This window comes from Stegostoma tigrinum, chromosome 26 (genome assembly GCF_030684315.1).
Source record: "Stegostoma tigrinum isolate sSteTig4 chromosome 26, sSteTig4.hap1, whole genome shotgun sequence".
Classification (NCBI taxonomy): Eukaryota; Metazoa; Chordata; class Chondrichthyes; order Orectolobiformes; family Stegostomatidae; genus Stegostoma; species Stegostoma tigrinum.
This window is the reverse complement of record NC_081379.1, coordinates 29,723,730-29,740,548: the sequence shown is the minus strand read 5'-3', so window position 1 is coordinate 29,740,548 and position 16,819 is coordinate 29,723,730. Positions and strand designations below refer to the sequence as shown.

General features: G+C 38.3%; 1 long non-coding RNA gene across 1 annotated transcript; it reads left to right on the top strand.

Moving 5' to 3' along the window:
• The first annotated feature begins 7,027 nt into the window (after positions 1–7,027).
• On the top strand, positions 7,028–15,721 carry LOC132210998 (uncharacterized). The gene is made up of 3 exons (XR_009447270.1): positions 7,028–7,081; positions 14,734–14,764; positions 15,662–15,721. It is a non-coding gene; the product is annotated as an uncharacterized LOC132210998 (long non-coding RNA).
• The last annotated feature ends 1,098 nt before the right edge of the window (positions 15,722–16,819 follow it).

Genomic DNA, 16,819 nt, shown 5'->3' with positions numbered 1-16,819 from the left:
CAAAGAGGGATTCCATGAAGTTTACTTTTCAAATGTGATCTGAACTATATGGGCTGAGAAATTCTGAAATTTTACAATTGTTCAATTCCTTTTGTCAATTCCTTGGTTCAGTTTGGCTTGCTGATGCAAGCGGCAGATGAAAGGGTGGAAGGGATTACCCATTTTTGGAGGGGCCTCATATTAACTGCATTATTTACTGAAGCTTCTGATCTATAAGGCTCTTCCTGTAAAGAAAATCTGAATAAAGTTTGTTCTTTTTATTGAGTTTTAATATCTCCTTCCTAACCAAACTTTCTAATCTCATTTTCATCCCAAGAAACCATATACTTATTCTTCCCATTCATTTCCATTCTCTGTATAATTTGACATATATGTGATTTGTAACATTTTAGATGTAATGAAAATATATGAAAATAAATGAAAAATAATGAAGCTAAACTGAAATGATTGTTTTTGAGAAGTCAGAGAAACAAAACTAACCTTAGCAAATGTGCTGGCTGGACTGAAATTGTTTATGAAAACGCTGAATTTGCCTTTATTAAATGAATTTAAATGAATTTAAATGAATTTTTGATTGCAGTCTCCATTTAAAGTACTGAAACCTAAAAGCCTCAATATCACAGTGGATTAGCAATCCTTTCACTTCAAATACCTGACTGTCTGTACAAAATTCATTTGACAGTTGTTTGCAATTTCTTTGAGACTATCAGCAAAGGAGAGCTTGCATGAAAAATGAGCATGTCACACCACTGCTGGTGCAGTGCTTTTCTGAGATTTAGATTATGCTAATTTTGTTGGGACAAAGGGCGGTCTGCTCTAATGGCATGGATGCTGATTTAGAATGTTGCTTTTTAACTCTTCACCCTGATAAGGAGCAAAGCATTAAAATAGCAGCAAAAGACTTTTAAGTAATGTGATGTCATCAAGATTCTTGCGCACTAATGTAACTGATTGAAGGCTGTTCTTATCAGTGAGGAGGCATAAGGTGCTAAATTATGGCTGTAATTTCACCAATTATTTCCTTAAATTCTTTGCATAGAGATCAATGAAAACCAGCAAGTGGTATAATATTTTGATAGTTCATGATGGAAATTCATACATACTAGCTGTAATCAATCCCTTATGAATCCTAGAATCCTTCCATCGTGGAAGCAGGCCATGCAATCCACACCAACTCTTTTAAGAGCCTCCCACCCAGACCCAACTCATCTCTTTATTTTGTACAGCTAATCCACCTAAACTACACATCTCTGGACATTATGGGCAATTTAGCATGGCCTTTCACCTAACTTGCACATTAGGAGGAAACCAGAACACCTGGAGGAAACTCACACAGATGTAGGGAGAATGTACAAACTCCACACAGTCACCCAAGGGTGGAATTGAACCCAGGTCCCTGATGCTGTGAGGTAGCAGTGCTAACCACTGAGCCACCGTGCCACCCTTCTACATTCACTTTTCTACCATAATTTGTGTGCACATTAGAGCTTCATAATGTCATCTCCTGAGTTTGCAAATGGTATTTAGTCCTCTAGCAGCCATCCATTCATTCTGGCTACTGCATCAAATAGAGCTGCACTGTAATAGGACTGCTCCTGCAGTACCATGTGTTTATTTGTATTATTCTGTTTCTGTGCTCGAACACCAGCTGCACATTAATAGTGTGTGAAGATTTTCAATTCCAGTGAGAGTTTTACTGAAATTCCCAGTGGCTACACGTACTGTTAAACTGACTCTATGCTTTTGGAAACTCTGTCAGCTGGTAAATGTGGTGCGAGTTGATGTTGTTTCCACCTTTCCATTGGGAAAGTGATGAAAATGCTTCTCTTGGCAATCAGCACTTTTCTTTTCCCACTTGCCTTTGCATCACTGGACTGAAGATTGACAACTGTGGCAAATGTCACTTGTGGTCTATAGGTCATTTTATACAGTAGTAATGTTCACAGCCATAGGCAGAGATTTCCCTGTGGTGGATGTTGTGTACAGCTCAGACTCAAACTAGCCTCTTCTGAAATGCACTTGAGCTGCTGTGCTGCCCAGTTTTCAGTACTTTAGGAAAAATATTTTCCACTTATAAACTGAAGAGAGCAGCTGCTATAAGTTCAATGAAGAGAATTGATGTAAAGATCTAACCATGAGTAAAGAGTTCTTGCATTAAAAGATGATGGATTCAAGCAGCCTACTTTTGGTAGACTAAGTAGTCCCAAAGCAAGAATACACAACAAAATTGTGGTGGCAGGAAAGGAAAAGCGAATTGATGAAGCTAGCAGTTGTAGAGAACCTTGATGGGAAGGATGTTGAAGAGAATGGAAATGTTGAAGATGTGCTAAGATGCTGGGAATGTCACAGGAGCATCAACAGCAGCAGGACAGAAAACAGACCAGACACCAGCCAGAAATGAGCAAAGGCTCAAAACCGTGGGCAGTAAGATAAACACTGTATCAGATGGAGGAGCAGTTCCAGGACTCAGAAGAAACATGGAATTCAACTGACAGCACTGGAAACATTCCAGACAATGAAAGGACCACACCATGCCAAGGTTTAGGAATGTTTGAAGAAAAGGTTCACCAAGAATAAAATTACTTCAGGCTTAGATAAGAAAGAACAACACAAAACTGGAGACCCATCTCGAATGACATGTTAGCAAGACAAGGCATGGATGAAACTATGCTTCACATGTTAAGGTGTGTGAGAGCGTGTTGGTGTAAGAGAGTGTGTGTGTGTGTATTTGTGTGTGTGTGTGTGGGAGTCTATAGTGTGGTATTGTCTCCTGTAGTGCGACATGAAGCAAGTTCACACTTGAAGCTGTCCTCCTGGGTATGGAACTTGGCTGTCAGCCTCTGCTCAGCAATTTTGTTTTGTTGTGTATTTCAAAGTTCACCTTGGAGGCCTCCAATTTTCTGGTTAGCATCCTCTAGTGTGGATGAGATACACAACAATGCAAAATTGCCGAGCAGAGGCTGATAGCCAAGTTCCATACCCATGAGGACAGCCTCAATGATGATGTTAGGCTCATGTCACACTACAGGTGACCCCACTGCATGATATACACCCATACACACTCACACACACGCCCACATACACACACTCTCTATCACACAAACACACCCTCACATGCACAAAGACACACACTCACACAGACCCTCGCTCATGCACACATATTCTCTCTCCCACACACACACACATAGACACGCATACAAATACACACACACACAGACATGCATACAAACACACACACATACACACTCATAAACAAACACACACAGACATGCATATAAACACACACACATATACACTCATAAACACACACACACACATACACAAACTGTCACACACACAAACACACTGTCACACACTTAAACAGACCCTCTCTCACAAACACACTTTCTCTCTCTCTCTCTCTCACACACACACACATACACACACACATACACACACACACACACACACACACACACACACACACACACACACACATGCACGCGCACACACGCACACATACATACAATCTCTCACACACATACACTCCCTCCCACTCACACCCTTTCAACCACACACACATATGCACACTCTCTCTCTTTCTCCCTCTCCCTTTCTCTCACACACAGACACGACATATGCACTGACATGGATACACACACACACACACCACACACACACACACACACACACACACACACACACACACACACACACTCACACACACACAGGCATAGACACTCACATGAATTATTTCATTCAAGATATTTGTGTAGTTGCAGATACATTCTGTTTTGCTCAAAAAATATAATCTGACACCAACGTAAAACATAGACATATTTTAAGTCAGACCTCACACCTAAAATGCATGGACTGACCTGAGATGTCACTTCTTGTATACGTTGATAAATACTTTAATTATCTATGGACAATGACTGGAGAGGAATCTGGAATTTGGATTTTAATGAGTAGTCTCCTTCCTAACTGATTAAAGATTCAATGAGAGGCGGCCAGTTTTAGAGATATTACCTTCTTCACCTATACAGCGTATTCAAAAAGAATGGGTACCCTATGAACACAGTCCGCCGATTTCACAGCAACAAACCCAAACAAACAGACAAAATGGGCCCAGAAACCATAACCACTCTCCCCTACATCAAAGACATTTCCGAAATGACTGCCAGACTACTCGGACCTCTTGGCATCGGGGTAGCCCACAAACCCACCAACACACTAAAACAGCAGCTAATGAACTTAAAAGACCCTATACAGACAACAAGCAAAACGAACGTCATCTACAAAATACCTTGCAAGAACTGTGACAAACACTACATTGGACAAACTGGCAGAAAGCTAGCCACCAGGATACACGAACATCAACTAGCCACAAAAAGACATGACCCACTATCACTTGTATCCTTACATGCAGATGAGAAAGGACACCACTTTGATTGGGACAACACATCCATCCTAGGACAAGCCAAACAGAGACACGCACGAGAATTCCTAGAAGCATGGCATTCCAACCGGAACTCCATCAACAAGCACATTGATTTGGAGCCCATCTACCATCATCTCAGAAAAAGAACAGGAAATGACATCACCAATGCAGGAAATGGCATCACCAACCCAAGGAAACCTAAACAGATAAATAGAAAGCGGGACATAACACCAGCGCTTCGTCGGAGGCTCACTGTTGATGTTACCTAGAATGGTGATGAAATGTCTGAAAACTAACCTTCCAGCTCAGTGAGCAAACTCACATCCAGAAACTCAACCTGAGCTACAAATCTTCTCAAAACTCGCCATTACCTTCATGTTTATAAAATCTGTGTCTTATGTTCCCTCTCTCACACTATGCCTGAGGAAGGAGCTAAGCTCCGAAAACTTGTGTTTTCAAACAAACCCGTTGGACTATAAACTGGTGTTGTGTGATTTTTGACCATGTGGAAAAATAGACCATTTTAAAACGGCCTATTATTCTAAAAAGCATGCAGTTGGGGAACAAAAGGGAAAAATTTTGAAAACAAAGCCACACTCAGGAGGTTGAAAAACCACAAGAACAAGTTAAATCTTTCCTAACAGAAATAAGTGAATATGAAAACATTTTTTGGAATCTTAAACTAGAATTGGACAGACTACCACATACCCAAGATGATGTCACAGTATTATCAGATTAAGTGAAATTACACAAACAAATTAAACTGCAGTCATCGTTTATCAAATTATAAGATACTTTAGAAACTTAATTAAAATTTAAAGTCTGCTCAAATATAAAGATCAAAGACCCTTGAATATCTGCCATTCAGAATCCAGGATGTTTTCTATAATGTAGAAAGGCATGCTAAAAAGGGCAATTAATTTGTAAAGTTGATTAGACTGTTGTGGTGCAAATGAATTTGGAAGTGAGTGCCCAAAGTTGTTCTCAGGATCGGGGCAATTGAAAGGTGATATCATATTACTCTCCAAAATGATGCTCTATCAATCAAATTGTTTATGTCGAGGCAAGTTAAAGTAGAAATAGAAGAGAAGCGTCAGCAAGGGGTTATCTCACCATCTGCCACAAAGATAAGGTGGCATTAAGGTGTTGTTATGAGCCCAAAATGGCTCAATATGAATCAGCATGCATTAATTCAATTAAACGAAGCAGAGGAACAAGAGATCCCCAATGACTCAATGGTTGAAAGACTAGTAAAACTAGACAAGTATACTTTATTCACCAACTGAACGATAACAGTGGATTGTGACAATTACTATTAGATGAAGAATTCATATCACTGAAATTGTTCATAACATCAATATGGCCACTATTAACAGTTTTCCTTTTGGGATTACATCTGTTTCAGACATATCCAATGAACAGCCAACACATTAGAAGGCACTGACCACATAATATGCCATGTGACAACATACCAATACATGGAGTAAGGGAGAAGACCATGACCGAAGAGTCAGAATATATTTGGGGTGTCCTATAGAATTCAGGCCTGATAGGTAATGCAATTTTTTGCACAGAAGTGTGTTTTATCCACAGAAAGTACCTCTCAGAAAGATCTTGGATATGCATTTCATTGTTTTCAGTCCATTGCATTATTTTGTGAGTGTGCATGTGGTGAAGGTGTCCAGTGGCCAACATGAGAAGAAGTTATGATGACCATGTAACATTTGTCACCTTAACCATACTCTTGTTTTCTTACCTGCATAGTTATAGTAGCCTTCTGGCAGGTTGATAACCTCTGATCTCACAGATGGTTTCTAGATGTGCAGGATGGAACAGAATGTATTTCTCCCCCAGCTTTTAAAGTTGTGTGCCTTTGAATTCACATCTTCTGAATGTCAAACATCCAATAACTCCTCCATTCTCATTATATTGTTCCTGTGTTTCGGGATTTGGTAGACAAATCATGAATAACACCTTTGAACAACAGTCTTCTTTCGCCTTCCAAAAAAAAAGGTAATTCTCTCTTCCTTTTGTGAAAATGCTATTACATAGACTGTGACAAATGGTTTAATATGTTAGCTAATAACAAAATAGTAATCGGTGCTCCTGTTGTATATTAGCCATTTTGTTTAGGGCAAAAAGGATAAGTGAATCCTTTCATCTATGTTGAATGAACTCAATGTGATTTTTGTATCAAGAGGATTGACTGGCAAATAGCTTTCAACAGATTTTGCAATTACAGCCATGAGTCATTTTGTGGCACATATTCTTAGCAAGTTAATAGTTGGAGGCTTTGCATTTGTCAAAGATATATCATCAATCTCTTTATTTGCATGGACAATATACCTCTGTAGTGATACAAACAATAATATGGAGAAAGTGACGGATATATGCATCAGTAGAGAACCCAATATTATCAATGGGTAGCACCAGTTAAAAATACATGATGATATCGGAAAATATGCCCCTGAGTGTCTCTGAAGTGTCTTGGAACATTCACTCATGAGGGTGACTGTTCGTAAAAAGGTCAGCTCTATAAATAGAATGGAAGGAAATAATGAGGAATTGCTACTTCGATCACAAAGCTAGTTCTCTCCCCTGCTTGCTGTTGTAAGGTTCACTATCAGCTGATGAGAACTGGGAAAACTTGAAAACGCTGAGGTAATTAATAATTTACAAATTACTGTGGAATCTCTAGTTTAAGTTTCCATGTGTTCAGCAACTACTCTATGGAGAAAATTGTAGCGAAGGTCATTGTAACGAACTCTGTGTCAATTGTTAAATTTAAATGTGGGATTGAGATATGTCTGCATCATTTAAGGAGGAGTTAATGAGAATAAAATGTAGCTCCTGAAAATCAGAATTCAGCCCTTAATACCATTTCAAGGGGATCCTTTGTGGAAGCTATGGAGTGGGTGCAAAGGGGGTTTACTGGGATGTGGTTTTGATTGGATTGTATTTATTATAAGGAGAGATTCAACAAACTTTGACTTCTTTTGCTTGAGCGTCAGAGGCTGAAGGGTAACCCAATAGTTGGAATCTATTTCCAAAAATGGAAATGTCAAATATTAGGTGATTTAAGGTGATGGGAGGAAGTTTAAGGGATATATGTGAGGCAGGCTTTTTACACTGAGGCTAATAGTGCCTGGAACATGCTATCAAGGGAGTTGGCAGAAACAGGTATGCTAGTAATATTTAAGAGGTATTTAAACAGACACGTGAACTGGTAGAGAATAGAGTGATATGGAAGTGGTGGCTTCAAATTAGATTTTCACTCATTCACTTGGTATTTCTCTGTTCAACATACAACTAGCAGTCCTGTCAGAAGGGTAAGTGCATCTCAGAACCCAAAACTACATGATCTAATTTATCTCATTTTGAATTCTGTTACCACAAGTAACCCTATGCCATTTTGATTGGTCCTTTCCTTTCATTTTGCTTTGATATTTCATGCTGTTATTTTCTGCACTACAAAATGGATTAGAATTTGACCCAGAAACTAGAGACTTTAATATCCATGTGTTTGAATGCAATTGAGTTTTATACTGGAATTCCACATAGCCATACAAAAAAAGACCAACCTACAATAGTGCACAATACAAACTGTGCCAAATATTCTTAAAAATGAAATTGATTTTAGGTATTATTATTAGTATATGGTTTTATATATATGTTATATTCTGCATATAACTGCATATTCTTGTGTATTCACCGCTTGTCGAGGTAAATGAAGCAATATAACAAGTATTGAGTTTAGGTAATAATTGAATATGGTTCTTTGTGATTTTCTGCATTATTTTATGGTAGCGCAAATGTGAGATTAGCAACATTTTCTAATATTCTTCATCTACAAACTTTCAGTAATGAATGCCATGTCTATTAGGAACACCACTGTTAAAAATGTTAAGGTAGGACATGTGGACAATCAATTGTGATCTGAAAGACAACAATGGCTTTGTGAAAAGAAACTGTGTTTGACTAACTTATTAAAGTTCAGTGAGACAGTATTGAGCAGCGCAGAGAGGAACCTGTAGATACTTGGATTTCCAAAAAAAAGTTAGATAAGGTGTCGCATCATGGGTTATGACAGAAAGTGTTCATTGTGTAAGGGAATGCATGTTGGAGCATTGCTTAGCTTAACAGCACCTGTTATTTTCACATTTTAAACAAAGTGTGACTTGTGGAGTACCATAAGGATCAGTGCTGAGGCTCCAACAATTTACAATTCCTGTCAATGACTAGGACAAAGGGACCAAATGTACAATAGCTAAATTTGCAGGATGGGTAAGGGAGTCAGTTGTCATGAGGACATAAAGAGTTTACAGAGTGATATAGATAGCTTCGGTGAGTGGATAAAGATTTCTTCACTTTGGAAGGAAGTAGACAAAGCAGAATGCTATTTCAAAGGAGAGAGACTTCAGAGGTCAGTAGTACTGAGGGAACTAGATGTCCTGGCATATACAACATAGGGGCAGAAGCAGACCATTCAGTCCATCATGTTTGCCCCACCATTCAAGGAGATTGTGGTTGACCTGATAATCTTCAATTCCTTTTCTCTGCACTTTCCCCATAACTCTTGATTTCCTCAATGAGATTTCTCTTTATCTCAACCATTAATTTGCACAACAACTCAACCTTGAATGTCCTTTGTGGAAAAGAACTCTACCAATTCACCAGGCTCTGACTAAAAAAAAAATCCTCACCCTCTCTGCCTAAACAAGTGGCTTCTTACTCTGAGATTATTCCCTCTGGTTCTAGACTCTCACACAAGGAAACACCGTTTCAATATCTACACTGGCAGGTGCTCAAAAGCATCTTGTTTGTTTCAACAGAGTGTCTTTTTATACCGTAAAATTTCAATAAGTACTAGCTCAATCCCCTCAACCTTCTCTCTTAATAAAATCCCTCCGTACCCAGGTTCAACCATTTGAACCTTCTCTGGATTGCCTCCAATGCCAGCATATCTTTCCTCAGTTAAGGAAGCAAAACAGTTCACAATATTCCAGCTGCAGTCTAACTAGTGCCTTGTATAGTTTTAATAAGACCTCCCTATTTTTATATTCCATTTCCTTTGAAATAAAGGTCAACATTCCATTTGCCTTCCCTATTACCTGCTGAACTTGGATGTTACTTTTTTGTGATTCATGCATGAAAAACCTCAAATCCCTATGTGGTGCAGATTTCTGCAGTGTTTCCTAACTGAAATAATAATGAGTTCTTCTTTTATTCCTGTCAAAGTGTATAACCTCACATTTTCCCACACAATATTCCATCACTATCTGTAAATTTGGCAATAGAGTATGTTTACTTCTTGTAAATATTATAAATAGTTGTGGCCCAGCATTGATCCTTGTCGACTCAACTTGTTCAGGTTGCCCCCCAGAAAATGTCCCCTTTATCCTGACTGTCTGTCTTCTTTCAATGTAAATATTATACTCCAACGTTATGGGCTATTGCCTTATTAAGTAGCATTGTGCAGTAACTTATCAAAAGCTTTTTAGAAATCAAAATGTATTACATCGACTGGTACCCTTTCATCGACCTTGCAGGTTGCAAATAAAATTGTCAGGCATGATGTCCTCTACATGAAGCCATGCTGATCCAGGTTATATTATGTGTTTCTGCTGTTACATTTCTAAATAAAAATAGGCTGGAACCTTTTCCCAATGATAAATGTTAAGTTCACTGCCCTATTGTTACCTTTTATTTTTCTATCTCTCCCATTTTGAATAAGGGTGTTATGTTGACAGTTTTCCAATCGTTGGGACTTTTCGAGAATCTTATGGATTCTTGGAAGATTACTAACAGTGCACCTATTATCTCTGTAGCTATCTCCTTTAAAATCCTAGGAAGCAACCCATAATATCCATGGATTTCCTGGCTTCTCATTTTTATTTCCCCAATTTTGTTCACAAAAGGGCCTACATTCACTTTTTCTTCTTTTTACATATTGAAAAAAGTTTTACTTCCCTCTATGGCTCAATGAATCATACAAGGTTAGTATGCAAGTACAAATAATTAGGAAGGTAAATAGAATGTTGTTGTTTTATTGCAAAGGAATGGAATAAAAACGCAAGGGAGTTTTGCTTCAATTGTGCTGAGTCTTATTGAGACCACACCTGAGATATTGTGTACAGTTTTGGTCTCCTTACATAAACAAGGGTAAAATTGCACCGAAGCAGTTCACAGAAGGCTTACCCAATTGAATCCTGGTTTCAACATGTTATCTTTTGAGAAACAGTTGGAAAGGTTCTTCTGTTATTGATTGGTATTTAGAAAAATGAGAGATAATCCTATCGAAATATAAGATCCTGAGGGGATTTGACCTGGTAGATTCTGGGAGAATGTTTCCATTTATGCAGACAAAGTTTAAAAATATGATATTTTCCATTTAGAATGGAGATGAGAATTATTTTCTCTCAGAGGGTTGGAGAGAGCAGTGGAGTCTGGAGCCTGGAGTATATTCAGGGTTGAACTGGATAGACTCTTGATTAACAAGGGAGAGGAGTATGAAGAGCAAAAATGGATGGGAAAATGGAGTTGAGGCTACATTCACATTAGTCTGATTTTATCAAATAGCAGAGCAGATTTGACAGACTGAATGGTGTATTCCTGCTCCTAATTTATATGATTCGAATAACATACTTTGGCTTTCTCTTTAACCCAGACAGGTAAGGAATTGTATCTGGATCCTACACTTCAAGTTAAATATTCATAATGATTTCATTTCCAATGGATATTAAGTGAAAATAGCCTATTAATTTACTGAATCAGAGAACTCTAATTAATGACAGAAGTGTCAATGGGAATATTCAATCTTGATCCAATCTTAATGTTCTTGCGTTATTTTGATATTTGATCAATACACACTAACGCATCATTGCCAAATAACTAAATTATACGGCAAATAATTTTCACTTGGCTGGATAGTAATTATATTTTATTGAATATGAAATACAGAGGAGGTAAACTGAGTTGAAACTTGCTGGCCCACAGTGTACTTGTACTTTGGGCGCTATTAGTTTTGTGAATTATTTTACTATTCAAAACACTGAAGGTTTAATCAGCAGCTTAGAAAAGTGTTTTTTTTGCCACATTGATTCTAAGCAGGGAATTGTACTTAGACTCAGTTTCTTCTGAACTTCTGTCTTCCTCATAGACCAATTCAGAAAGTAGGCACTCCATTATAGTTATCCCAGTCAATATGTCTGATCATTAACCATAGCTTTTTTATATCCTGATAGAAATTGCAATGATACCTTCTAGTTGTAACCATTTCTTTTGTACAGAGCAAGCCAGCATTCTCTGTGCAACGTAACATTCAGAAAACACTATGTTCTAAGATCTAAGCAACCAGGCATCCATGAGGCACTATGGGCCATCAACAGCAGCAGAATTGTACTCCAACACAATTTTAATCTCATGGCCCGGCATATCTCCCACTCAATACTTACCATCAAGCCAGGATATCAACTCTGGTTCAATGGGGAGTGCAGGAGGGCATGCCAGGAGCAGCACCAGGCATACTTGAAGATGAGATGTCAACTGGGTGAAGCCACTAAATAAGACTACTTACCTGCCAAACAGCATAAGCAGCACGTGATAGACAGAGCTAAGTGATCCCACAATCAATGGATCAGATCTAAGCTCTGCAGAATGCCACATCCAGCCACAAATGGTGGCTGACAATTAAACAACTAACAGATGGAGGAGGGTTCACAAATATTCCCATTCTCAATGATGGAAGAGCGCAGCACATCAATAAAAAAGATAAGGCTGAAGCTTTTGCAGCAATCTTCATCCAGAAATATTCACTAGTGAGAGGGACCATGTTGTTTGTGAGGACAGCATGAAACAGGCAGATATGCTTGAACAGTTTGATGTTAAGAAGGACGATGTGCTAGAAATTTTGAAAAACATGAGGATAGATAAGTCCCTTGGGTCAGACGGGATATACCCAAGGTTTCTACAGGAGGCGAGGAAGAGATTGCTGCAACTTTGGAGATGATCTTTGCATCCTCACTGTCCACTGGGGTCATACCAGATGATTGGACGGTGGCAAATGTTATTCCCTTGTTCAAGAAAGGGAATAGGGATAATTCTGGGAATTACAGAACAGTCAGTCTTACTTCTGTGGAGGGCAAATTATTGGAGAAGATTCTGAGAGTCAGTATTTATGATTATTTGGAAAAGCATGGTTTGATTAAAGATAGTCAGCTTGGCTGTGTGAGGGGCAGATCTTGCCTCACAAACCTTACTGAGGGTGTTGTAAAACACATTGATAAAGATAGAGCAGTGGATGTGGTGTATATGGATTTTAGCAAGGCATTTGATAAGGTTCCCCATGGTAGGTTCATTTAGAAAGTTAGGAGTCATGGGATTCAGGGAATTGTGGCTGTCTGGATACTGAATTGGCTGTCCAATAGAAGACAGAGGATGGTAGTAGATGGAAAATATTCAGCCTGGAACTTGGTGACCAGTGGTGTTTGGCATGGATCTGTTCTGGAACCTCTGGTCTTTGTGGTTTTTATAAATGACTTTGTAAATGACAGATTATGCCCATCACAAATAAGAGACAATCTAACCACCACTCCTTGACATTCAATAGTGTTACCATCACAGAATGTCCCACGATCAACATCCTGGGAGTTATCATTGATCAGAAGCTCAACTGGACTTGTCACATAAATGCAGTGGCACCAACAGCAGGCCCGATGCTAGGAATACTGAGGCAAATAACTCATTTTTTGACTCCTGAAAGCCTGTCCACCATCTACCAGGCACACGTCAGGAATGTGATGGAATAGTCCCCACTTGTTTGGATGAGTGCATCCCCAGCAACACTCAAGAAGCTTGACACTATCCAGCATAAAGCAGTCTGCTTGATTGGCACTACATCCACAAGGTTTCACTCCCTCTACCAATGACGCTCAGCATCAGCAGTATATACTATCTACAAGATGCAGAAATTCACCAAACATCCTCAGACAGCACCTTCCAAACTCACGACCACTTCGATCTAGAGTGACAAGGGGAGCAGGTACATGGGAACACCATCATCTTCAAGTTCCTCATCAAAATATCACTATCCTGATTTTGAAATATGTTGCTGGGTCCAAATCCTGAAATTCTCTCCCTATTGGCACTGTGGGTCAACCTACAGCAAGTGGACTGAAAGAAGTTCCAGAAAGCAGCTCACCACCACCTTCTCAAGGGCAACTAGGGATGGGCAAGAAATGCTGGCCAGCCAGTGCCATCCACATCCCACAAAATGAATAATATATAAAAACATTGTTAGGTGTGAACGTTTAATTCAGCCTTATTGCATGGTTTTCAGTATGTTATCCCTTACAATTGGCTCTAACGTTTTTTTCAAAAACAGATGTTAAACTAGCTAGCCTGCAGTTACCACTCCCTTTTTATTGCCTTCTTCCCTTTTAAAACGAAGTTGTTACATGGGCAGTTTCCCAATCTTCTTGGAGTTTTAAAGATTCTTAAGATTCATTCACAATTACTCCCAGTGTATCCAACATTTCTGTAACTACTTCCTTTAAATCCTAGGATGCAACCACCAGGTCCATTAGCCTCCTTAATAATGTAGGTCATATTCATGTAACTGAAAATTACTTGCTAAAAAACTATTATTGAGAAATGCAATAAACTTCATATGTTTATTCATCACAGTTTTTCTAGTTTGACCATGAGGTGTATACCCCAAACCACACTAGGTTATTTTGGGCCCGAAGGAACCCATATGGACAGTTAATAATATTAAGTCTATCACTTCAAGGCAAGAAAATACACAAATCTGCATGTGTTTTGGGAAAGAATAAGAAACACCTAAATGTTGTTGTGATAAAAGTCTGACTGTGAATGTGCAGACACAGAATGAATCAGAGCAAAAGGTAAGCAAGTAACAAATGCTACAGGGAATGGTAAAATATGAAATTGATTTCATAAATCAGCAATCTGCCTTCTCTTAACTCATGGACAAAATGAACAGAACATTCCACTGCTCCCTGTTAGCATTCTGCTCATATGTAATTTAGCACTATAATTGTTTCCAAACTTACTTAACAAAAATCTGAGGGATTTATTGTAGAATAATACAACAGGGAGTACTTAAATATAGTGCATTATGTTATTTAAGCTTCAAATATGACTAAAGTTACAATTATTCAAATCCCTTCGAAGGAATAGGTATTGTATCACTTGAACTCTTCTTGGAAAACTATTGGTAATGTCAGTTTTCCTGACATACGTTTTGTTTGTTGACAGTGTAAAACTCTTCTAATTGTCATTTCTTTTCTCAGGTCTTGCAGAGCTAATTCTTCTAAAAAAAAGGTTGGATGAGTTGTGTCAGCTAGTTTGCGCAGCCAGAAAATACCTTTTTCAATCAATTCCCACTCTCATGCCTATATCTATTCGCCTTCCCATAAAACTGTGGTGAAGATTTGGGGATTCAGTGGAGCGGGAAATTAATTCCGCATTCCTCATCCTCTAAAACGGTGCTGATGCTTGAAACATTGCAATACCTTGCGATATAAAAACAATGGATGTTACAATTATACAATATGAGTAAAAAGCGAGTTAATTTTCTGATTAAACACTCTGCATGTTAGTTTTTCAATATTTACATGTTTGCTTTTAACATTTATAATTTTCTGATTTCATAGCAGTTTACAGATCATACATGAAACCAGATACAATTGATTTCAGTATTTTAAACTTACAATAAATTGATGTTTGTTAAATTGTCTTCATTTTAAAGCTAAATTATACCATTTTATTTTTTCCAGTATTGACTAAAATGCACATTGAAAATCAGTGATACACCAATGTCATTTTTTACTCACAAGAAAATGTATATCACTATCCAAAATTGCATGTTTCTACTCTAATAAACACGGCAGTAGTTTTGACACACCCCAGAGATTATTGATTATAAGCAATAATGTGTTTTTCAAGATATTTCAACAATAAAAAATATTTTTAACTTGCTCATGGAGACTACAGTATGTTAATACAAGAAAAGCTCAGTATTCCTCCATGACAGAATTCTTGAGACATTCTAAAACCAATAGATTATATTGTTGATACAGTTACATGATTGCTTACTTTTGCTGCTGTTGCATCATACTGAATTCTATTGCTTACAGCTCTGAGAGTAAATCGTATTGTAACATTGCTACTTTAGGGTGCATCATCAATGATTATCGATTTTTTCTCTCCAAACCTTAGTGTTGAATGTATGGGGAAGAGCAAACATATCCAGGTTCAACCTAAGTAAACTGAAAGCCAAAATCGAAATAGTAAAATCTAATATGGAGAGAAACATCTCATCATGTCATATGTGATGAAAGCAAGAAAAAAAGTACAACATTCCGGAAAAGTTCTCATTTGGTCTTATGCAAACATGGTGTCACAGAGCCAGCCTGTTGAAGACAACCTATCCTTCCTTTTTCTGTTTAATCTTTAGATAACAAACAAAATACTGCAGGTGAGTTCTGAAGATCAACCTGAAATATTAGCTCTGCTTTCCGTGCTGCCAGAAATAAAGTGATTCAATTCTGATGTTGCCTCTTCACAGATGCTGCTATATCTGCAGAGCATTTCTAATGCTGTTTGTTTACATTACTTTTTTACAGTGTTTGAATGATGGAATCCCTACAGCAGGGGAACAGGCTCTTTCACCCAACAAGTCCACACTGACGCCCAGACCAATCCCCTATAACCCAGCTAAACTACACATCTCTAAACACTATGGGCTATTTAGCATGGTCAATCCACCTAGCCCGCACCACCTTGGAAGGAAACCAGAGCCCCCAGAGAAAACGCATGCTGACATAGAGAGAATGTGCAAACTCTACACAGACAGTTACCCAAGGGTGGAATTGAACCTAGGTCCCTGGCGCTGTGAGGCAGCAGTGCTAACCACTGAGCCACTGTGCTGCCCTGTTTCTTTTCTAAGTTTGCAGCCAGCAAAACAAATTGCTGCATCTGTACATAATCCTTTTAAAAACTCAATGTGAGGATTTAATAGTACCCAAAACAGTCATTTGGCATGGCCACTTTGAAGAATTAGAACAAATGCAGCAGTAAGATTTCACAAGTGGCCTGGATACTGAATGTGAACAGAAGGGCATTTTCAAATTGTTTTGACATGTTGCTATCACCAAGGAGGAGGAGTTTAGCAAAGCAGATGTCTGTCTGGCTGACTACATGGCTGATACTCCCCACACTTAAAATGTTTTCTTCATTTATATTCTTGACTGTTATGCATTGGTGTGTCCTAAATAATGGAAGGATTAGGATATTGTCAATTAAAAGTGAGTACTCATTCTTAAATCGGTTCTCAAGTGCTTTAATCTTTATTGTTTAAGCTCAAAATACAGTTAA